At 41.4% G+C, this 21,336-nt stretch overlaps 1 long non-coding RNA gene across 1 annotated transcript in view; it reads left to right on the top strand.

Annotated features, from left to right (window-relative positions):
- LOC111849656 (uncharacterized) overlaps nucleotides 1-19,962 on the top strand; it is a 28,266-nt gene extending 8,304 nt beyond the window's left edge. Inside the window, exons 2-3 of the long non-coding RNA XR_002839605.2 lie at nucleotides 14,198-14,291; nucleotides 19,618-19,962. This is a non-coding gene — a long non-coding RNA (uncharacterized lncRNA). The remainder of the gene's footprint in view (nucleotides 1-14,197; nucleotides 14,292-19,617) is intronic.
- The last annotated feature ends 1,374 nt before the right edge of the window (nucleotides 19,963-21,336 follow it).

Genomic DNA, 21,336 nt, shown 5'->3' with positions numbered 1-21,336 from the left:
GCAGCGATGTTAGACCACGCCTGAGCACTGCATCGATGTTAGACCACGCCTGAGCACCGCAGCGATGTTAGACCACGCCTGAGCACTGCATCGATGTTAGACCACGCCTGAGCACTGCATCGATGTTAGACCACGCCTGAGCACTGCATCGATGTTAGACCACGCCTGAGCACTGCATCGATGTTAGACCACGCCTGAGCACTGCATCGATGTTAGACCACGCCTGAGCACCGCATCGATGTTAGACCATGCCCGATTGCTGTTTTCACAGGTGCAGAGTGCTGGACTTTCCTTCTTTCCTTTTGTTCTTGCCAAATAACGAATTGAGCAACAGGACAGTTATATTAAAGCGTGAGCAAAGAATCTTGAGGAAAAGTAGGGTACGATACTGTTTAAATAAGTATAAAACTATTTATAAACCATAATTCCATAATTATCTGTCATTCATTTCTCATTCATTTTACGGCAAATGTTTCACATTAAGGAGAGAACGGTAAACTGAACTGAGAGGGGGAAAATATGTCCTGATATTATTAACAAATTTGTGAGTGTGGGAGGAGTGGGGGTGGGGGGGGATTTCCCCCTGGTAATGAGAATGGTGCCGTCTAGAGGACAAATTGTCCTTTCAAATGCTGTGGTCCACATTTTGACGCTTTCCCCCAAACGACAAGAAACAGAAAAGACAAAGCACGCCATAATTAAAGGGCCGGCGTACCGGCGGCACGCAGGAGAGAAAGCTGAACAGTCAGCGTCATGTTGGCAGATAAATTCCATGCACAATTATTCATTCCCGGTACCTTGACATGTAGATTAATGAGTTTGATAACCTGGAGCCTTGCAAAGAGGTAGATTATATTCTTTTTGCACTGTTTCATCTGGCACTCCCTACAGACTACAAACACCACTTGGGTTCACCAAGAAGTAAAAAAAAAAAAATCAATACATCTGCACCACATTCTGTGTGTGAGTTCATTTGTGCCAGAGTGGTACCTATTTAAAATACTCAGATCATTCAACATCCTCATGGCACATATGATACTAACCACTCATCTCCAAGCAGATGCTCTGGTTTTTCAAAAGATTCTGTAAGTATCCATGCATCTAGCTTTAATGGGAATTTGATCTAAAATGTCATTAAAACTAAATAAAATGAAAATAAGTGTGGTTCTACCAAGACATACATCTCTAGTGTGTTCCATCATATGAGCAATAGGAGAGACCTGATTCTCTATTATGGTAATCCTGATTTCACTCGGCAAGAAACTTTAACGGACAAGACCACCTATTAAAGGCTACAGCGTGTCTGATCTGCTAGAGCTCCAAAGTCCGGAAAAGAAAGCCGGAAAAACTCTCCCGGGAAAGTATTTCACAATTCCAGCTTGCTCATTATACTGGAGGGGTTGGATCAATTTGTGATATTTCTGCGGTGGTTTCGTGTTACACAGGGGACCCCCTGTGAGGGAGTTCTCCATATTTTACCAATTTTCTTCTCTATTCCTCGGAAGCGGCAAAACAGTTACACAATGAAGTAGTCTCTGTTCAACTATAACACCTTTGACCTAAGAGTTCCTAAAAATCAAAAGAACCTGGTAACAAATTGCACAATGTGGACAGATTATGGAAAACAGTCACATCACACATACGATACAAATGTAAAACTAGAATGTCACATAGGGCTTAGTTTGCTGTGGCCAAAACAGTAAAAAAAAAGACTGGCAATACATATTGTTACATGTTGAAATAAACCTTCATTTCCTTTCCAAAAATATATTAAGGCCACTCAAAAACTATATATATGATATAAGTTTACAGCTAAATATGAATACAGTGAGCGATTGTGGATTACTCTTGGGTAGAACACCACTGCTGTGGTTGTACAACTCAGCAGTTATCCGCCATGTGGCTGTATCTGTTGCTTCGTGGTGGAGGGTGAAGATTTGGGTTTGTTTTGTAGCCACAGGTCCAGGGCACCTTGTAGTCATTGAGTTGACCATGAACTCCTCTGTATACCGAAGTACCGTAGAGTCAAATGTCCGACAGCTAAAGCTTGGCCGAAATTGGGTCATACAACAAGACAATGATTCCAAGCACACCAGCAAATCTACAACAGAATGGCTGAAAAAGAAAAGAATAAAGGTGTTGCAATGGGCCAGTCAAAGTCCAGACCTCAACCTGACTGAAATGCTGTAGCAGGACCTTAGACTCGCAAGCTTCGTTGAGCCGAAGCAATGTCATAAAGAAGAGTGGGCCAGAATTCCTTCACAATGGTGTGATAGACTGATATAGTCATACAGGAAATGATTCCTTCAAGTTACTGCTGCTAAAGGTGGTTATACAAACTATTGAATCATACTTAGTTTTTCACAAATGGCTTCTCCATTTTGGATTTGTTTTTGTTAAATAAATAATGACACGGTGGAATCTGTTGTGTGTTATTTTACATCTGAAGTTAGATTTCAATCATTTCAGAATCTGGTACGGACCACATGATTTTTAAAAAAATTATGTCCTGAGACGTAAAACCATAGAACTGAATCTGAAACCAGAACTGGGTGTACTTTCTTTTTCGCATGACTGCAAACGGTAAACTGGCCATAAAGACCATATGGTAAGTTGCAGAACATGTCTGTCAAAAAGTGCAGCCAATATTAAGCTCCGCCCCCAGGTCAGTATTAGTCCAGCCTCTAAAACTATAACCAGTAAATCAGGAGTCCAGGTAATAGTGCCACATAAGAACATAAGAACTATACAAACGAGAGGAGGCCATTCGGCCCATCGAGCTCTCCTTGGGGAGAACTTAACTAATAGCTCAGAGTTGTTAAAATCTTATCTAGCTCTGATTTAAAGGAACCCAAGGATTCAGCTTGCACTACGTTATCAGGAAGACTATTCCATACTCTGACTACATGCTGTGTAGGGAAGTGCTTCCTTAAATCCAGTTTGAAATGTTCTCCTGCTAATTTCCACCTATGGCGACGAGTTCTTGTATTTTGACTAATGCTGAAGTAACTATTTGGTTGAACAGCATCCAAACCTGTTAGAATCTTATAGACCTGTATCATGTCCCCCTTCAGTCTCCTTTGCTTGAGGCTGAACAGATTTAGCTCAACTAACCTTTCCTCGTATGACATTCCTCTAAGACCAGGAATCATTCTTGAGGCCCTACGCTGCACCTTTTCTAAGGCCACAATGTCCTTTTAAAGATATGGTGACCAAACCTGCACACAATATTCTAGGTGAGGTCTCACCAAGGAATTGTATAATCTTAGCATTACCTCCCTTGACTTAAACTCCACACACCTGGAGATGTAACCCAACATCCTATTGGCGTTTTTTATTGTTTCCCCGCACTGGCCACGAGCATTTCTAATGACATGTTAACTGTCTCAAATCCATCATTTGTCTGTTATTTGCGTGTAATAGATAGAGGTCGACCGATGTATCGGTTTTGCCGATTAATCGGCACCGATAGTTGATTCCCGGAACTATCGGTTATCGGCAAAAATCCACGCCGATAGTTTTTCCGGGTTGCGTCAAAGCTGAAGCGGCTGAGAACGGTCCGTTGTCCTTATACATTGCGAGAGCCAACATATATATCTATGGCAAGAGCCGCCTCTATAGGCGAAAATCGCTGTAAAGCACATGCTTTTGTTTTGACACTGTTAGTTGCAAGGAGAGCGCAAGCTGCCTGGAGAGAGCGCGGTGCACGGACACGCTGACACTTCAAATGCACGTTTAAAACACAGACAGCGAAAAGGTATGTATACAGTACACTACAGTACATGTTTTCATCTCAATATAAAGTAATTCATTTGTTGATTAGATTCTGCATTGGAGAAAGAACAGCAGTATGTTTGTCGACAAGGCTGAGAGGACGCTAACATTAGCAGTATATCAAGCGGTTAAAATAATGTGGCAAAAATACACGCAAGTCCGACCCAAATGTTTAATGTCATGATTGTTACCATCAGGAATGCATTCGATTTCAGTTCTTTTTATCTTCAGGCACAGGGTGCGATTTGCCGGGGGGATGGGGGGATCCGACTGGAGCGCTTCGAAACAGTGAATCTTTTTGCGACGCAGTGTTTTACTGATTCGGAGTTTCAAAAAGCTCTGTTGATACTTTGCTCACCTTCTCTATATAATATATTTGTTGTTTGAAATGAAATCATTACTATTATAGGCCTAACTTACGATGTTTTTATTAAATTTGTTATCACGTAATACAGCTCCCTTCGTATTAAAACCATTTCATGACGTGACACTCATTATCTGGTTCTTGCCTAAAAAGACGGGTATATAATGAGCGTTGTTAACAGATTACACAAACAGTTTGGTCAACCTCTGCCTATGGAGAGAGAAAAAAGTTTTCAAAATAGAAGCAAATATAGTGGGAGACTACACATATAATATACATTTATATAATTAATATTATATATAATTGTAATATTATATAATTATATAATTATTATTATAATTCATTTTGTATGTAATTTTTTATTTATTTATTTGGAGTGTTACTTTTTCTTTCAGTTTGAAAGCATGTCTTTAATTTACCTCAATATTTATTAATATATTCATATTTATTTCATATAGCACATTTTCATGATTCAGTACTGTTTTTTTGTTTGGTTTTTGTAATAAAGTTTAGTACTATTTTACATGTAGTGTTGTGTTTTAATTTAGTTTTTTTTTTTTTTAATCCAGTATCCATTTTAAAAACTATCGGTTAATTAATCGGTTATCGGCAAGTACGGACCAACCTAGCTATCGGTATCGGTAAAATTCAATATCGGTCAACCTCTAGTAATAGAGTACAGATATTAGTGGTCAGGAACCCAGTGAGTTGATCTCAACCTGCCAAAGTCCTACCCAAACGGAACACTAGAAACAGAAATAAGCACGTTTATGATACTGCATGTTTATAATGCTCCTGAATTGTGCTTATGGAGGATCCCTACACATCCCTCATGAACACTTCCTGTACACTACCTCTCACCTACAGGCACAAACAGTATCTCTGACTGTTGCATACACATGCTGACTTAGCTCTGTTTGTCTGTCCCATTTATCATCCGGACATCGAAATATTGAGGTTTCCCTTCTGCAAGCGGGCAGCTGTCTGTGATTCACGCCTTCCTTGCGATTGTTTGTAACTGATCTTGGCCCCGGCTGCATACGAGGCCCCTCGTTTTACCGGCTGACTCCCTCATGTGGGTGCTGGAGGATGACCAGGCCAGTCAGACCTCCATCAGGTTCCCAGCAGGTAGCGGAGCGGCCAAAGCAGACATGTGGACAGAACAGGGCTGTGTGCTGCCAGGGCTTCTGGCAGGACCAACCGAATCATACATCAACCAGTTTGTGAGACACAAAAGTAAAACTTTTAATAATTTACTTCATTATTTGGAAATTTTCAGAATTACAATTCAAATTTGCAATTATGGAACACAGATAAATATATTAAACTAAGACTAACATTAAGATAAATTAAAGTTTCACATGTTCGCATGTATATCATTACATTTCTTTGACAGTAGAAATGCTTTTTTAAGAGTTACCATGATGGAGTAATTGATGGTAATATTCAGAATAAATAAAACAAGTCAGCTGGGCAACTGTTATGACGGGGTCTGGCAAAGGAGAGAAAAGAGGGACGAACCATGGTCCATTAACAAGATGGAACATAAAGGGGAAACCAGAAAAGAAAGGGACCACGAGGAGTCAAAAGAGAACAGGAAAAATAAGAACCAAGCTAAAAGGAACTCAAAAAAAAACAAGAACTAGGGAACAGCACAAAACAAAGAGCAGGACTAGCTACTAACACATGGTAACAACTACAATGACAGACTAAAGAACAGAATGAGGGCAGGGACTTAAATCTACACAGATAAAGAGGCTAACAAGGAGCAGGTGTGGAACAGGATGAAAAACAACCAATCAGCAAAGGCATGGGGCAGCAAGTAACAGGTGGAGTAAATTACAATTAACAAGCACAGAAACTAGGAAATCTTAAACACTAAGCGTTAACAACACTACGGAAGACTAAGTGTAAGCAGAACAAAATTAATGTCAAGCCTGTGTGTTGGGCGAGCGAGCATGGGACACAGAAACAAGGTCAGGCACACCGAAGTCCAACAGACAGGGGATTTATTTGGGCAAACAGGCAGACACACGGTAAATACTTCAATGATGGAACTGGGGATACAAACTCTGACGTGGACTTAAATACACAAGAAACAGCTGGTTACATCGGGATATCACACGGGGTTAACGAGGGGGCGTGGCACACAGGAGGATCGTACGAGCAGGTCATAACAATTAACAAGGCACGAGCAGGGTAAACCTAAAACAAGGATACAAAGCAAAGACAAAAACAGGCACAAAGGAAAACAGCAAACCAATAAATAATAAGTAGCAGGCTTGAATTTATGACCAGAGGAGTTCTGACTCTGAGCCGCTCGCTCAACCCATTGACCTACTAGGCAGCCCAGGGAGTGGGGAAACACATTAGAGGCTAAAGGGCTAAAAGACAGAGAGGCGGGAAGCAGGATGACTAGCGACACCTGCAGGCCAAAAGGGGACAAGGCACATAGGACAGGGTCGGACGGGCTGACCCTGACAGTGATAAATGAGTACTGCAACTAGAGAGTGTGCTATAATAATAGATGCTGAAAAATAAAATAAGGCTGGTCAATATTATATTTATGGTACAAACTTTTGGTTTTATAACATATTTGGGATAAGAACACAGATTATATTTAAAGACAAAATGTTTTGTGAACATCCAGAATAATGAATAAGTAAATTTAACAAATGAACACTGAATTAGGTTTGCAAACCCTGCGATATTTTCGGGGGTAAATATTTGTACTCAAATCTTAGGAATGGTTCACAAACTCCTGATAGTTCAGAATTTCGTTACAACTCTAGAACAGAATGTTACAGTTTCATATCAGTACAGGTTTGCTGTGTGGCAATCGGTAGTTATTCAGAAATGCATTGGGTGTAGATTTGATTTCAAAATTCGTAGGGACCAAATCAGGCCTGAAGCCCCCACTCCCATACACTTTTGGTACCCCCCCAATATTGGTAGAGACATGCCTACCATCCATACCCAAATCTACACCCTGCTTTCCTTCTGAATAAGATAATCTGCTAAGTAACAGGAAGCAGGAAACAATAACATGGATAAATACTTTCATGAGTCTTAAAAATTTTTGTTAACTTTCTGAAATCCGACTGATATGTAAGGACTGCATTTAATCCATTAAATTACAAGAGTACGACTTTAACTGTTCTTGGTTTTCTTTTTGGTATCTGATTTTCTGGATTTTTTAATTATTGAAAAATAGGTGGCAAAAGAGTGGTGAATGTCATTTATTTGTAGATGAGGGAATAAAAATCAACCTATAAAACTACAGCCTGCAATTCTCATGAAAATAAATCCAAAATTATTTTGTAAATATTGTAAATATGTCTGTCTCGCTCAGACTACTGCCCATGAATTCTTACAAGGCAGAAGTAATTCTAAGAAATCAGACACACCACCCAGCAGAGCTCTGCCCCGTACGGACCGCCCCGAAACACCAGCTAGCAAAGCTCTGCCCCGTACGGACCGCCCCGAAACACTACCTACCAAAGCTCTGCCCCGTACGGACTGCCCCGAAACACCACCTACCAAAGCTCTGCCCCGTACGGACCGCCCCGAAACACCAGCTAGCAAAGCTCTGCCCCGTACGGACTGCCCCGAAACACCACCTACCAAAGCTCTGCCCCGTACGGACCGCCCCGAAACACCAGCTAGCAAAGCTCTGCCCCGTACGGACCGCCCCGAAACACCACCTACCAAAGCTCTGCCCCGTACGGACCACCCCGAAACACCAGCTATCAAAGCTCTGCCCCGTACGGACCGGCCCGAAACACCAGCTACCAAAGCTCTGCCCCGTACGGACCGCCCCGAAACACCAGCTACCAAAGCTCTGCCCCGTACGGACCGCCCCGAAACACCACCTACCAAAGCTCTGCCCCGTACGGACCGCCCCGAAACACCAGCTACCAAAGCTCTGCCCCGTACGGACCGCCCCGAAACACCAGCTACCAAAGCTCTGCCCCGTACGGACCGCCCCGAAACACCAGCTACCAAAGCTCTGCCCCGTACGGACCGCCCCGAAACACCACCTACCAAAGCTCTGCCCCGTACGGACCGCCCCGAAACACCACCTACCAAAGCTCTGCCCCGTACGGACCGCCCCGAAACACCACCTACCAAAGCTCTGCCCCGTACGGACCACCCCGAAACACCAGCTATCAAAGCTCTGCCCCAGACAGACCGCCCCGAAACACCACCCACTGTATGACACAGTACAGTAACCTCTCATCAGAGGCACCTCGCTGAAAAGGGAACATCCCAAGTAAAGCAGAGCTTCATAAATATTTATACCCATAAAGTGCTCATATAATCGGACAGGGAGCTGTCAGGAGAAGTTTTGTAGAAAGGATTGTGTGTGATAGGAATGCATGGTGTCCTGACACACCAACATACACACACCCTGCTCCGCACAGGCTCCTCTGGAGAGCATCAAGAAAAACAGAACAAAAAAAAACTCTTACCAGGATCTTCAGAGAACCTTTCTAACTTCTTGGAAACTACATTTGTCCATTTAAAAATAAGGTATTGTGCAAAGGTCTTAGGCAGTCAAAGAAAATTATTTTTAACTAATGTTAGTGTGGAACTATGATTTTAGGTCTGTCAAAGTATATTAACTTAAACCCCTCAGAAAATCAGCCCAGTATTTGCAGCCACCATGCAATATACCAATGCTTTTCTCGACCTCTAGCATAGAGGTGCGCCTGAGGAGTGGTTTGGGAACCAAAGTGGTGTTCATCTAGCCATCCAGCAAGATATCAGTAACTTTTTAAAGAAGAAATACCCATTTTATTCCCTTACGGGGACCAGTTTCGTGAAAAAACTAAAAATGCAAAAACTCTTGTTTTTGGTTACTTATGGTTATGGTTAGGGCTGGGTAGGAGTTAAGGTTGTCATAGTTAGCGTTAGCATTTTTCCAACAGAAATGAATGAACGGTCCCCATAAAGATATGTTTACCCAACATGTGCATGTGTGTGTGTGTGTGCTGCATAGAATCATGTGAGTTTTCAAAGGCTGGACCGATGCAGCAGGCTGCCCCATGATTCTGTCATTCTGTTCACTTGTTATGGCCGTTCATCACACAACAGCAAACTGTGCCAACTGGCTAAATCAAAACAAGATGTTTGCGGTGTGTGGGCAGGGGCGGATTAACACACAGGCTAGATATGGCTTAAGCCTAGGGGCCCCACGTGTGCCAGCCTGCAAGGGGGCCCCCATTGGCGCGGAGGGGGGCGGGTTTGGGGGGCCCACAGACTACTGTAGCCTAGGGGCCTCTGTACACCTTAATCCGCCCCTGTGTGTGGACCTTCCGCGGGTTAAAAGAGCACGCTGAGCGACAAGCCCGTGTCGTCATTTGTGTTTGGTGACACCGTCGACGTGCCGCAATAACATCATTACAATGTCAGTCAGGCAAAGTCCACTTCAATGAGATCACACTTATTTAAAATGAATCCTTAGAAATTTAAAGTGTTTCAAAATGTTGATATTTGGTGTGTAATGCTCTGGGATGATTCTAGGATTTTTTTTATAGTCGGGGATAAGAAGGGCCGTAATTCATATCGAGTAGGCAACCTTATCGTTAGCCAATGATATATTTTGAATCAGTGAGTGACAGGGGAGGAGGCACTCTCGGGCCAATCAGCTTTCAGCAGGGGCCGGTGCCCCTGTGGCCCCACCCATGTATACATGCCTGGTTATGCTTACTCCAGGATCAATACTTAGGAATTAGGAGAATTATTTGCAGTAGGACAATCGAGGCGGTGGCGTTAATTCCTAATTGCTGTGTAGTAAGTGATAAGAAATGGAATGAACTTCCCCCCTAAACAGACACCCATACACACACACACAGTATCATGATAAAATAAAGCAAAAAATCCCGAAGGAGTGAGGTTCGAGGAATGCTGAGGTTAAGATGTTGTTCTTCGGTCGACGTTGGACTCCCAGCTGAGCTTCGAGGCTGAGCTTCCATTAGAAGAGAACACTCCATCTCAAAAAAAAAATGAAAAAGCAGGTGTCCTTCAGGGAGATGTAGCGGATAAATGTCCTGTGAAAGGCCTGCAAATGTTCCACTGCCTCGCTGTCATTACAGCCATGAAATTATAATGAATCCTGGAAGAATTATAATTCCATATTAATGTGACAGCGTTAGTCCTTCATAAGCAAGCTGAAATATTTATTAGCAAAATGCTCAATATCTCTTCTGTTAATATAAAGCAGGAGGAAGAGGCATCAGAATAAAATGGGAGCATGTAGCAAGCAAAATGCAGGTGATTGGTTTTTATTGCTGTTTATTAAACAAACAATTATATAAAAAATGGTTGTAACGAAACAATTACTTTTTTCCTTGCCTTTTACTAGCAACGAAAATAAATAAATAAACATATAAAAAGGGTCCCCTGGGGGATGTACAATTAAAAACAGAAAATTGTTATACATGTGGTGTTTGACGATACTGTAATCATACGCATTCATTCTGCTCAATTTCGAAGTGCCATATTCTCTAAGTGACACAAACCATATCCAAGAACAAAAGCTTGGAAGTACGGCAGGTAAATTAATATCAGATTCTAGTCCAGCTACTTCTAAAGGGTATTTACTTTGTCTGGAGAAGCCCGACGTCAGTAACTGTGGGACGGATGGTGTGATATACTCCATACCACACATGTTGTAGGGGCAGATAATAAAAAGGATATAGTTCCTGCATGTGTGTAGACACAGAGACACGATGGTGGAAATCACACACAGTCTTTAATGACTAACAAAGATTGGGGAGGAGTTGGTTGCCCAAGAAAGAGAAGAAAAATTAAAAATAGAAATGACTACAATCAATTCTGAAACACTACACAAAATTAATTAGAGTTTTGTATCGGAGGCATAGATTTGGATTCTGTGGATCGGGCCCATTTGTCTCTCCCCTCGTTGGCAAGCCGATTAAAGTCTCAGCTCCGTGCTCACCCACAAGGCCTCGCCCTCCTATCAGGGGCTGGGACACGCAAATGATTAACTCCAAATTATTCAAATGATCGTACAACAGGCTCGACAGGAGGTGCATTTGTTGTGAATTGTGGCACGGTGAGCGAGGGGGCAGATTCACGCCCATTCATCAAAATCAGCAGTGACATGCAGTGTTAGGCCACACGGCATCGCACGGCAACCGTGCGCCATGGCAACAAAGAGCCTGAGCTCCCCAGCAAACAAATCTCTCCTTTCAGCTCTTCTGCATACAATGAAGTATCACAATAATCATGTGTGTGTGCGCGTGTGTATGGATTATGTTTATATTACATTGTGGGGACCAAATGTCCCCCACAATGTAATAAAAACCTGTTATGTTGACGTTATGGGGACCATTTTTCATGTCCACAAAAAGATCTGTGAATGCAATCAAAAAACTAAAAATGCAAAAAGTTAAAGGTTAGGGCTGGGTAGGGGTTAAGGTCGTCATGTTGGGATTCGAGTTTTCCCCATAGAAATTAATAGAGGGTCCCCACAATGATATAATTACAAACCTGCATGTGTGTGTGTGTGTCTGTGTGTGTGTGCGTTTTTGCAGTGCCATTCCGTTTTTCTCTCAAAGCCAGTCTGCCACTGATTTCTTTCAGTGTTTTAATACTATACAGAAAGACTTTTAATCACAAAAGCATGAAGATTAAAGTTTTACTTGACTGGGTGTGGATTTGGCATTTTTGAAATAACTGATTCTCAAAATTTTCAGTGTGTCAAATAAAGAAAAACTGCCTTTCATTCAGCATGTGAAAGAAAACAAATTCTATTTTATTAAATACCTGTTTCATTGATTTTTAAAAATTTAATTAGAATACATATTTAATAAAACACAAAGGAAAGTATTGATGTAAAAATAACAAAAATAACCTTTCATAAATGATGACCACTACAGTAATTCTGATATAAAATAATAAATTCATAATGTATATGTGTTTGATATATATTTAATTAATGGTGTTTAATTCAACCACTTTATGGAAGAAAAAAAAAAGTTTTGACAGCTCTAATTAATGACCATAAGAAATGTGGAAGCTATATGGCGTAAGAGGTTCAGCTCATTAGACAAGTCGTTCTGGAGCATGTCAAATAGCCAAAAACAAATGTGATCCCTCCTTTTTCCAGTGGTGGGAGAGTGCACAGACGAGGGTGTCAGCACATGGCCGCAGATAAATCATTTTTCAACTTTGTCAATGCGATGCCCTCGACAGCGGCTCTAATGAAACCTCCAGAGGCAAAACAATGGCATCTCTCACACAACCAACACAAAAGGAAGTTGATTAGGTTGAATGTTCTTTTTCGCCACCAGATTAATATTGGCACCTAAAGGGGACCCAAAAAAATCTCCCCTATAACGTTTCTCTCTACTTGCTTCCAGATGACCTGAGGTGTGTCCTGCATCGGGTGTTTCATCTGATTTCATCACAATATCCATTTTTTTGATAAGGGAGAAAAGAAGTCCCATCACTTCACCTAATTCTTCATCTGGGGGGGTTAATTTAATATGCCGGTGCAGGTGGCACGTGACTTATGACGAACCCTGAACCAGGGGCAGCGCAGAAGGCATGACCCTGCCCTCATCAGTGTGACACGCAGGGGGGCTCGCTGTAAGGGCACACGACGAAGGTCACACAGGCACCCCAGGTCATAGAGCCCTCGTCCTTCACCCATCAACACTGCGTGCTGTGTCAGTTTTTTGTCTTACTGTAGTATATTCGCTGTAGGAGATTCTGAATGCAACATATGCAATAATTGGAGCAGGGTGGTCTCTAAACCCAGCCTCTTGTACTCAGACAGACACAACAGTGTTAAGGAGACAGGTAGCAATGCAAGCCCCCCCCCCCCCCCCCCCCCCCACACACACACACACACATACTGCAGATATCGGATATCAGAACTACAGCCTGCGTGAAATGATCATTAACTTTTTGCTGGTCAGAGACTGAGACACATGCCTATACTGAACATGCTGAGGTGGTCTTTGCAGTTAGAGCGACATTTTGTTGTGTAGTGACAGAGACTTTCTGAAGTCAATTTCTGAAAATCATAACTGTAAATCCAAATGAATACAGTACGTTAACACGTGAGAGTAAACTGAAGGGAGATGGGGGGCTTGTAAGCCCCCCAATAATCAAAACCAGCCAATACAACCCCGTGGACCCCCGTGAATGGGTGGAGACCACAACCCCCCCTCCACCAATGCTCAACCCAAAGTTACAAATTTTAAAATTATAATAGTATTGTATCCATGCACAGAATTGTATCCAAGCACTGCTATGTTCATTCTCAAGGAACAACTTCAGGAACTTTTAACTAGACTTCCATATTCTAATTACAATAACTAACATATTATTTTTCAGTGGCTCTATGTTTAATTTCATCATACAATGAAACTGAAAGCAGTTGAGTGTACTGATCGCCTGATCTCTGGCTATAGATGAGTATCCCCCCCCCCATTCAAAAGTTTGGACTGCAGAAGCTTTAGGATGGAAATCCTCGGGTCACTAGTTCAGTTTAATGGTGTGTCCCTGTAGATTAGTTCTCTATATCTTTGACCGGGAGGTTGCTAGTTTGAATCCAACAGCCCGCAGAGTGCTCATATCGCTGTTGGACCCTTAAGCAAAGCCTTTAACCATGAGAACTGCTCCAGGGCTACTGCATGAATGGCTGACCTCATATTCTGACCCCAAGCTGTGCTCTCATCTGTATAGACGTGTCAGTCGTGTAGGAGAGTAAGACAGACTATGCAGAAGCTAAAGAATTCATTACAACGTTTTTTCCTGGCTCTGTAAGCATCCCATCCAGGACGTGCCCTGCCTTTGCCTTCTGGGACCGGCTCCAGACTCACTGGGACCCTGCATTGGGTAAATCATTATGAAAGATAAAAGATGGACGGATGTTTTTTGTATGTGTATAAGTATGCGTCTGACTGATGTCTCGTTCATTCGCCCATCTTCCGACCCTGCAGGATCATCCCAGCACGGGTGTTATGAACAGTGAAATGCACTTTTTAAATAAAGCTCACTACTACCCCCATTCTTTGGCAGGGCCTTGACAAATTAAGTTCCGGAATCTTCTGGAGATCCAGCGGAATGTGAAACTGGAAACACCCAAATGCAGTCAGTGCATTGGAAGTTGAAGGTGAGCATGAAGACCCACACACACACACACACACACACACGCAGAAGCCCTACACAATGCAGGCACGCTGAAGCACATCACCCAGCACATTAAGGGTTAGGATAACATAACTGGCACACAAAGCACATGCCTGAGCACCACAACAGTAGAAGACTTTTACCTGATTAGTATCAGCACCCAGGCGAAGAACGGGCACTTCCATTGACAGAAGACTCTCAGCCTGAGGGATGTGTACCGATCCTGGTAATGTGGCACATAAATGCTTCCCTGTCTTCCTCTCTTTCATTCTGGGCTGCCGCCGCATCCTGCCATTGGTTGACTGATTAAAGCAGAGCTCTTGTCAGCCGTCTGCCAGCCCCACTGCTGTTAATGCAGCAGCGAATCTGCCAAATTAGGCTCCGCAGTGTTAACATTTCAATGAGGAAGTATCATTCAGCCAAGATCCCAGTCTGCAACTGCGGGCACCAACAAACATGAGATCGATAGAAGTGATAACATGGAAAGCAAGTTTATTTGGGTTGGGGTGAATAGGAGAATCCACAGGCAAAGGAGGGGCAGTATTAGCTTGTACGATGTGATATGCACACTCTGCCATTCTGACTTGGGAAAGTTCCCACAAACCTGCACACCATGTGTCTAATACAGTACAAAAGGGATTTGTGCAATACATTTGTAAATTTGCAGGAACTTTAAAAATCTCATTCAATGCAATGGCCAGCAAGGTATTTGAAAAGGGAGGAAATGCAGCCCATATACAGAGAATATAACCATACGCTTCCATAACAATAATAAATCTCACCTATGGTTAATGGTGCCCTCTGTAGGTAAACTTGGGCATTGTCATATCAAAACTAGAGCTCATTACATTCTAAGTAAAGGGGTCTCAGACTCACTTCTGAGGGGTGATCTGGGTGTATGTAGAATTCCACTCCTAAAATACTCAATTAGTGAACTCACTTTTAGATTGTTGCTTTACTGTGATGGTGTACACATGCTTGTTATAGCTCTTGGAAGCTGAGAGAATGAATTTGAGTTCATTCAAAGATTAATAACTATACTGACATATAAACATATAGTTCACAACAGTTTGGACCGTTAGACCCTAGGCATACATCAGGATGCCCCCATGTTTAAGATCTGTGGTTAAATGCCTGGTTGCACTTTACTGTGTAACAATAAATATGTAGGAATGCCATTTATCAATAGATTTTACTGATTGGCTACATTGTTTTCAAAACACTCACTGTGTTCACTACAGCCTTCTAGACACAATTACTGTATGTTTGATTCAGTTGTGAAATTACACTATGCAATTGATTGTAATTATCACTGAATATATTTTTTTCACAGTGCATTTTAAGGGCAAGAATCTGATTCTAATCACTTATGTTCAACTTAAATAGAAGCAGCATCTTTCATTATAATAACACTACAATTCTTATTGTTCTGCTTCAAATATCTCCAGGTGTGATATTCAGTTTTTTAAATCAGTGCTTGATTTCATTCTCAAATGTATAATGACTTTAAGAAAATGTGGCATCGAGTGATGCATTTTCAATGGGAACAAACTGTGGCAGTCCTTAGTTCACAAGCAGCACGTAGTGTGAAGCTTTATTATTATTATTATTATTATTATTATTATTATTATTATTATTATTATTATTATTATTATTCCTGTAAGAACATTTGAAAGAAAATACTTTCCAGAATTTTCAAAAATTCCAAAATTAGTTGGTTAGATGCAAAATAATAACAATAATAATAATATGTATTATTATTATTATTATTATTATTATTATTATTATTATTATTATTATTATTATTATTATTATTATTATTATTATTATTATTGGGGCGACATGGTGGTGCAGTGGTTAGCACTGTTGCCTCACACCTCTGGGACCTGGGTTTGAGTCTCCACCTGGGTCGCATGTGTGTGGAGTTTGCATGTTCTCCCCGTGTCGTCGTGGGGTTTCCTCCAGGTACTCCGGCTTCCCCCCACAGTCCAAAGACATGCTGAGGCTAATTGGCGTTGCTAAATTGCCCGTAGGTGTGCATGTGTGAGTGAATGGTGTGTGAGTGTGCCCTGTGATGGGCTGGCCCCCCATCCAGGGTTGTTCCCTGCCTCGTGCCCATTGCTTCCAGGATAGGCTCCGGACCCCCCACAACACAGTAGGATGAGCAGGTTGGAAAATGGATGGATGATGTGTTATTATTATTATTAGTATTATTATTATTATGTAAGCCTATAAGAACATTTGAAAGAAAATACTTTCCAGAATGCAAAATTAGTTGGTGGACATCTTAAGTGTCAGTGCTTAGAGTGTGTAAATGATATCATACAATGGCCATTGTAGCCATGGGGCACTATAAACTGGTTAACACAATGGATCAATATGTACAGAACATGGAGGGAATTTGTGGACAATGCATGATTGTGATAAGTGTGCATAAACTGGTGATCCCCGTAGTAACATGTTGAATCAGCACATCTCACTCCCACCATACAAATGTCCATTCTCCCTCATCATCTTGCTAGCTACAGAAGGGCCTTGTTCCCCGATTAGCCTCCATACCAGCCCATGCCTCAAGGGGGCAGTGCTGAAAGGTCTATGCCATCACAACTGGGCATATACCATATCAATAAAGCCAGCTACATGCCACTTCACTGCACTGCTGACAGGGGGTGTGCTTGCGTGTCAACGTCATGGGATCTATGGCCCCCAGGCATGGGATCTATGCCCCCCCCCCCACCCACCCTGACTACGTCCTCGGACAGTACTCACGCAGCGCTAAGTGGAAGGCCTGGGCTTCATGGTGGTGACAATGTGATCCTCAACCACGTCATCCTCAACCATGTTCATTCTAGCAATCTTCCACAGCCAAGTCAAGACCTCCCTTCTGACGCAACTGACAGGATTCATCTCCTGCCCTTTATCCGTCTACAGAGATCTCCTCATCTGCCCTGGTCCAGACGCTACTGACATCAGCCCTACGGACGCAGGGACTTGCCACCTTCATGGATCTTAAAGACTTATAACTGCTGTAGACCGCAGTCAACAAACATCATCTTGTCCAAAACAGCCTTGTAGACAAAGGCAAGGGTTAGCATGCTGGCTCTGGTCCATGTTTGTTCACAGAAGATGCTGAATTTTACAGCCATTCAATTTATAAGGACTCTGTCAAACTCTCTCCTATGGCATCGTCATCAGTCGGCTTAAAATTATAATTATGCTGGTAGCCCTACAAAATCAGCAGAGAGTTTCCAGAATTATGAGTAGGTTCGATACTGTGACATTCCTTTAATGCTTAATGGCCTATCAGCATCATTAAAATAAAGGTTTGATTACCTTTTCAACTACTGCTCCTTGTGAAAAATTAGTTAGAAAAAATAGTTTTACCTCAGCAATAATCCAAAAACTAATTACATATAAGGCAGATCCACTCTACTGATTTGCCAATTAATTTATACTATTTTTAGGGTGGTACTTTTTCTATAACTCGCTTCTGTCTTTCTTATTGTGATCTATAGACACACACACATACCCATACACAGGGACAGGAACCAATTTACCATTTATTTGGGTCCCATCCACTTACACGAAGTCAGTTCCGCTAAATCCCATTTGACAAGTGTGCAATTGTAACATCTTTCACAAAGTACCTCATAGTTTATAGTGTAAACGATGCCACTGTCACAGGAGAATTATTCCAGATATGGGGGTGGCTGTTATCCGATATCTCACACGTTTACAGTGCTTTCGCTATAGTAAATCCCCATGTGTCACTGCAAAACTGAAGCCCGCTTTCCATGCTCCTTGATCAGTATTCCTCTGCTGTGCATATCTACACGCCGTTTCCTGATTGGCCAGTGCTGATTGATAATGGTTAATGGAGTCCTTTAGTAATACTTGACAAAGGATAATAGTTTGCAACCACTGTAATTAAACACTAATGAAACTTAAACCCCACAGTTAAATTGTGGCCTATATATTATGTCTCCTAGAGTGTAATTATACCTTTCTATTTGGAGTCTAATTTAAAAAATCAAGATATTTCCTTAAAAAAAGCTAATCTTAGGCTGAGAAAGTTAACGAACAGTGTTAGCTGTACAATACCAAGGGTATTTAAATTCCATTTCTCGGAGTACTAAAAAGTCAGTCTATATAAAGGTTATACAAAACGTGCCATTCTGTTCTGCCAAAGAAACTTCATTCAACGTTATGTAAAATTATGGAGACGATCGTCACTTTGGGTGTGTGTGTATCCATCAGAAAAATACAGAATCAGGTCAAGTCTCAGGTTGATGTCGACACAGAGGCGACGTCTGTCTGTCAGGAGCTAAAATAACAGCCTTTCTGTCGCACTATGTTTATGAAATGGCTCAAAGGTTGAGGAAACTGAGTGCTGTAATTGTGCAGAGTTATTAATCAATGTGACGTCTCCATCCCATGTACTCCGACACCCCGTCAACGAGCCGACCGGAGAGATGCCTGTGTACGACTGCATCTGCAGCTTATTTGCTTAAGCAAAGAAACAAAAAGGTGGTTTAACAGTATGGAAGGATGTATGATGATGAACAGTCATTGTCTCATGATCAGGTGCAGTCCCATCACCCCGGGACAATTCGCCCCCTCCCCTCGACTGACATCATATATGTGCAATATCATTTCGACCTGTACCATAATGGACTACCATTTTTTTTTGGTCTTGTACTAGTTAATTTACGTTTCTTGCACTATGTTACTTTTTATTATCTTAAGATGTCTTGCACTTTGCCTTCTGTATAATGGTCTTCTGGAAATGTTTGCATTCCTATTTGTTTTCCTATTTTTACACAAAGTGTTTTGTATAGTGTTTCCCTGTATGTTTTGGAATACTGTTATGTACTTCTTGTTCGGCACTGGACCACAGACAATTCTAGTATGTTCATACATACTGGCAATAAAGTGAGTTCTGATTGTTATTTTGATTGTAAGTGCAGGGAAACTGGTGCAGAACAGGGTTTGCATGAAGCATTTGTTCCAGCTCATTCTCATGTCAGGCTGATAGCAGATACCGCCTTCCTTAGCTAAATGGAACTTTGTTTAAAGGCATCTACAGAACATGCCGGTCTGGTCTGCCTAAATACTTCACTGAGCCACATTAATTTCACTTTGGTGGTATGGTCATTGTGCTTTTAAGCAAAACTGACCACTGTTACCATGCCCAGTGCATTGCTGGGTAATCAAAACAAAGGTTACACATCTGCTGAAGGAAAATGCCTCATCGAGGGGGGAAGGCAACACAGAAATAAAATTATTTTTTATTTTTCCTCTCCCTGCAGATAAAAGAATTGCAATGTCACATGCAGGAGTCGGCTTTGCACCTAAGGGCAAGTTAATTGCATTAATTTTTCCTGACGACTTCACGAAAGCAACACTGTCCGTGGTGTGTAGAACATCTCACCATTTTTCAACCATGATGAAATTAGTGCAAATTGTTCTTTCTGGCTATAATCAATCAGTACTTTTATCCAGTGCCACAGAATACTGCTGAAAACATTTTTTTTTTTCTCACTTGAAGGCAAACACCTCCTGATTGTGTGTTGAACTGCTCTGTAAATATATCTCACAAGGGCTCCTCTGTGCATTAGGAAGACTTCAGGAGAATAAACATCTGTTTTTTCTGACCCTGAGACAGTCAAACTGTTTTTATTGCTAACCTAAGTAACAAAGCAAAGGGCTCTGAGAGTAGACGCTGAAAGAGGAAGCGACAGTAGACACCAGTACCAGTGTATTTATAGAAAATTCAGATCGACTGTTAAACTAGCAATTTGTTTCTGCATGTAAAGGTGCAATGGATCACAAAAGCAGTTTATATAAAGCTGCAGGTTCATTAGGTGAGCCTTGTGGTAGCCATTGTACTAACGTAAAATGAATGAGGTTCTTACACATAATATACATAAAGATTTTTATATAGAATAAGAGGCTACATGGGGATATTTAAAGATTTCTATCAAGAGCACGTGAAAGGCTGTTACGTTTCTTTGCCAATCTGCCCGTTCCCTCAGGAGATTAATTTGTTCTGAAGACTACCCACAAGCAAACAAGAATTAAATATTTATTCGATCACATTAAACTTCCCGAATGTCTCATGTCCTTTTCTGAGCTGAACGACTTTTTCCCCTCTCTCAGGTGAATGCCTGTGGATGAATTACCATTACAGATTCCAGTGGTGTTTATTTTCTTTACAACACGTGCGTTCCTCACTGACTTCACAAGAACCTTTTTTTATTTGTTTACATTAGTTTACCTAACCCTGTCTAAACCTGCTACATTTGTATCCCACTGTTGTGTTTTATGTCACGGAGTGCAAGTCATATACCGTGTATGATAAATTAAACTTTTATTTGAATTTTAAAGCACATCCAGCACTGTTCAAAAACATAGGAGTGTGAGCATTTCTCCTTCAAAAATACACAACTGGTGTTTTTCTACAAGAAAACTGCATTGATTGTGTATCTGTAATTGTGTTAAATCCAAATTGAAACACCCGTTGTAGTGGAGGCTTGATTTCTGCAGAAGTTCTGGGTTCTGCCCACAGACAAAATGAAATTTGTTTCAGGTAACACTAGCATAGCCTGGAAGGGCCTCGGAAACTTATTCTGCCATTGCAGCTAATTATAAACTAGTTTACTATAGTGTGACCACATTGTAGAATCCAGCTCCACTGAAAAGGCCTTGAATTTAATTACCTATCACTATAACTCCAGCTTGTGAGTGATGTTTTCAGCTATGTTTTAAATGAGCTAATAAATATTTAAATGTACTCGTCGAGTTGTTCCAAGGTGCACAAAGGTGTATTGCCCATTTTAAGTGTTTGTATGCATATTTATTAATTATTCAAATAATAAAGAGAGCATTAGTTCCTGGGCCCCAAAGCAGTGATAACACCTTTGAGTGTTTTAAGAATATATATGGAAAGGCTGTCTTGACTGAAATATTTGTTTGCATGATAGGTATATATGCCTTTTCAAAATAATGCAACATCCATATTTATCTTT

The sequence above is a fragment of the Paramormyrops kingsleyae genome, chromosome 13, assembly GCF_048594095.1.
Source record: "Paramormyrops kingsleyae isolate MSU_618 chromosome 13, PKINGS_0.4, whole genome shotgun sequence".
NCBI lineage: Eukaryota > Metazoa > Chordata > Actinopteri > Osteoglossiformes > Mormyridae > Paramormyrops > Paramormyrops kingsleyae.
Note: the sequence above shows the minus strand (reverse complement) of the source record. Positions and strands in the feature narration are given on the sequence as shown.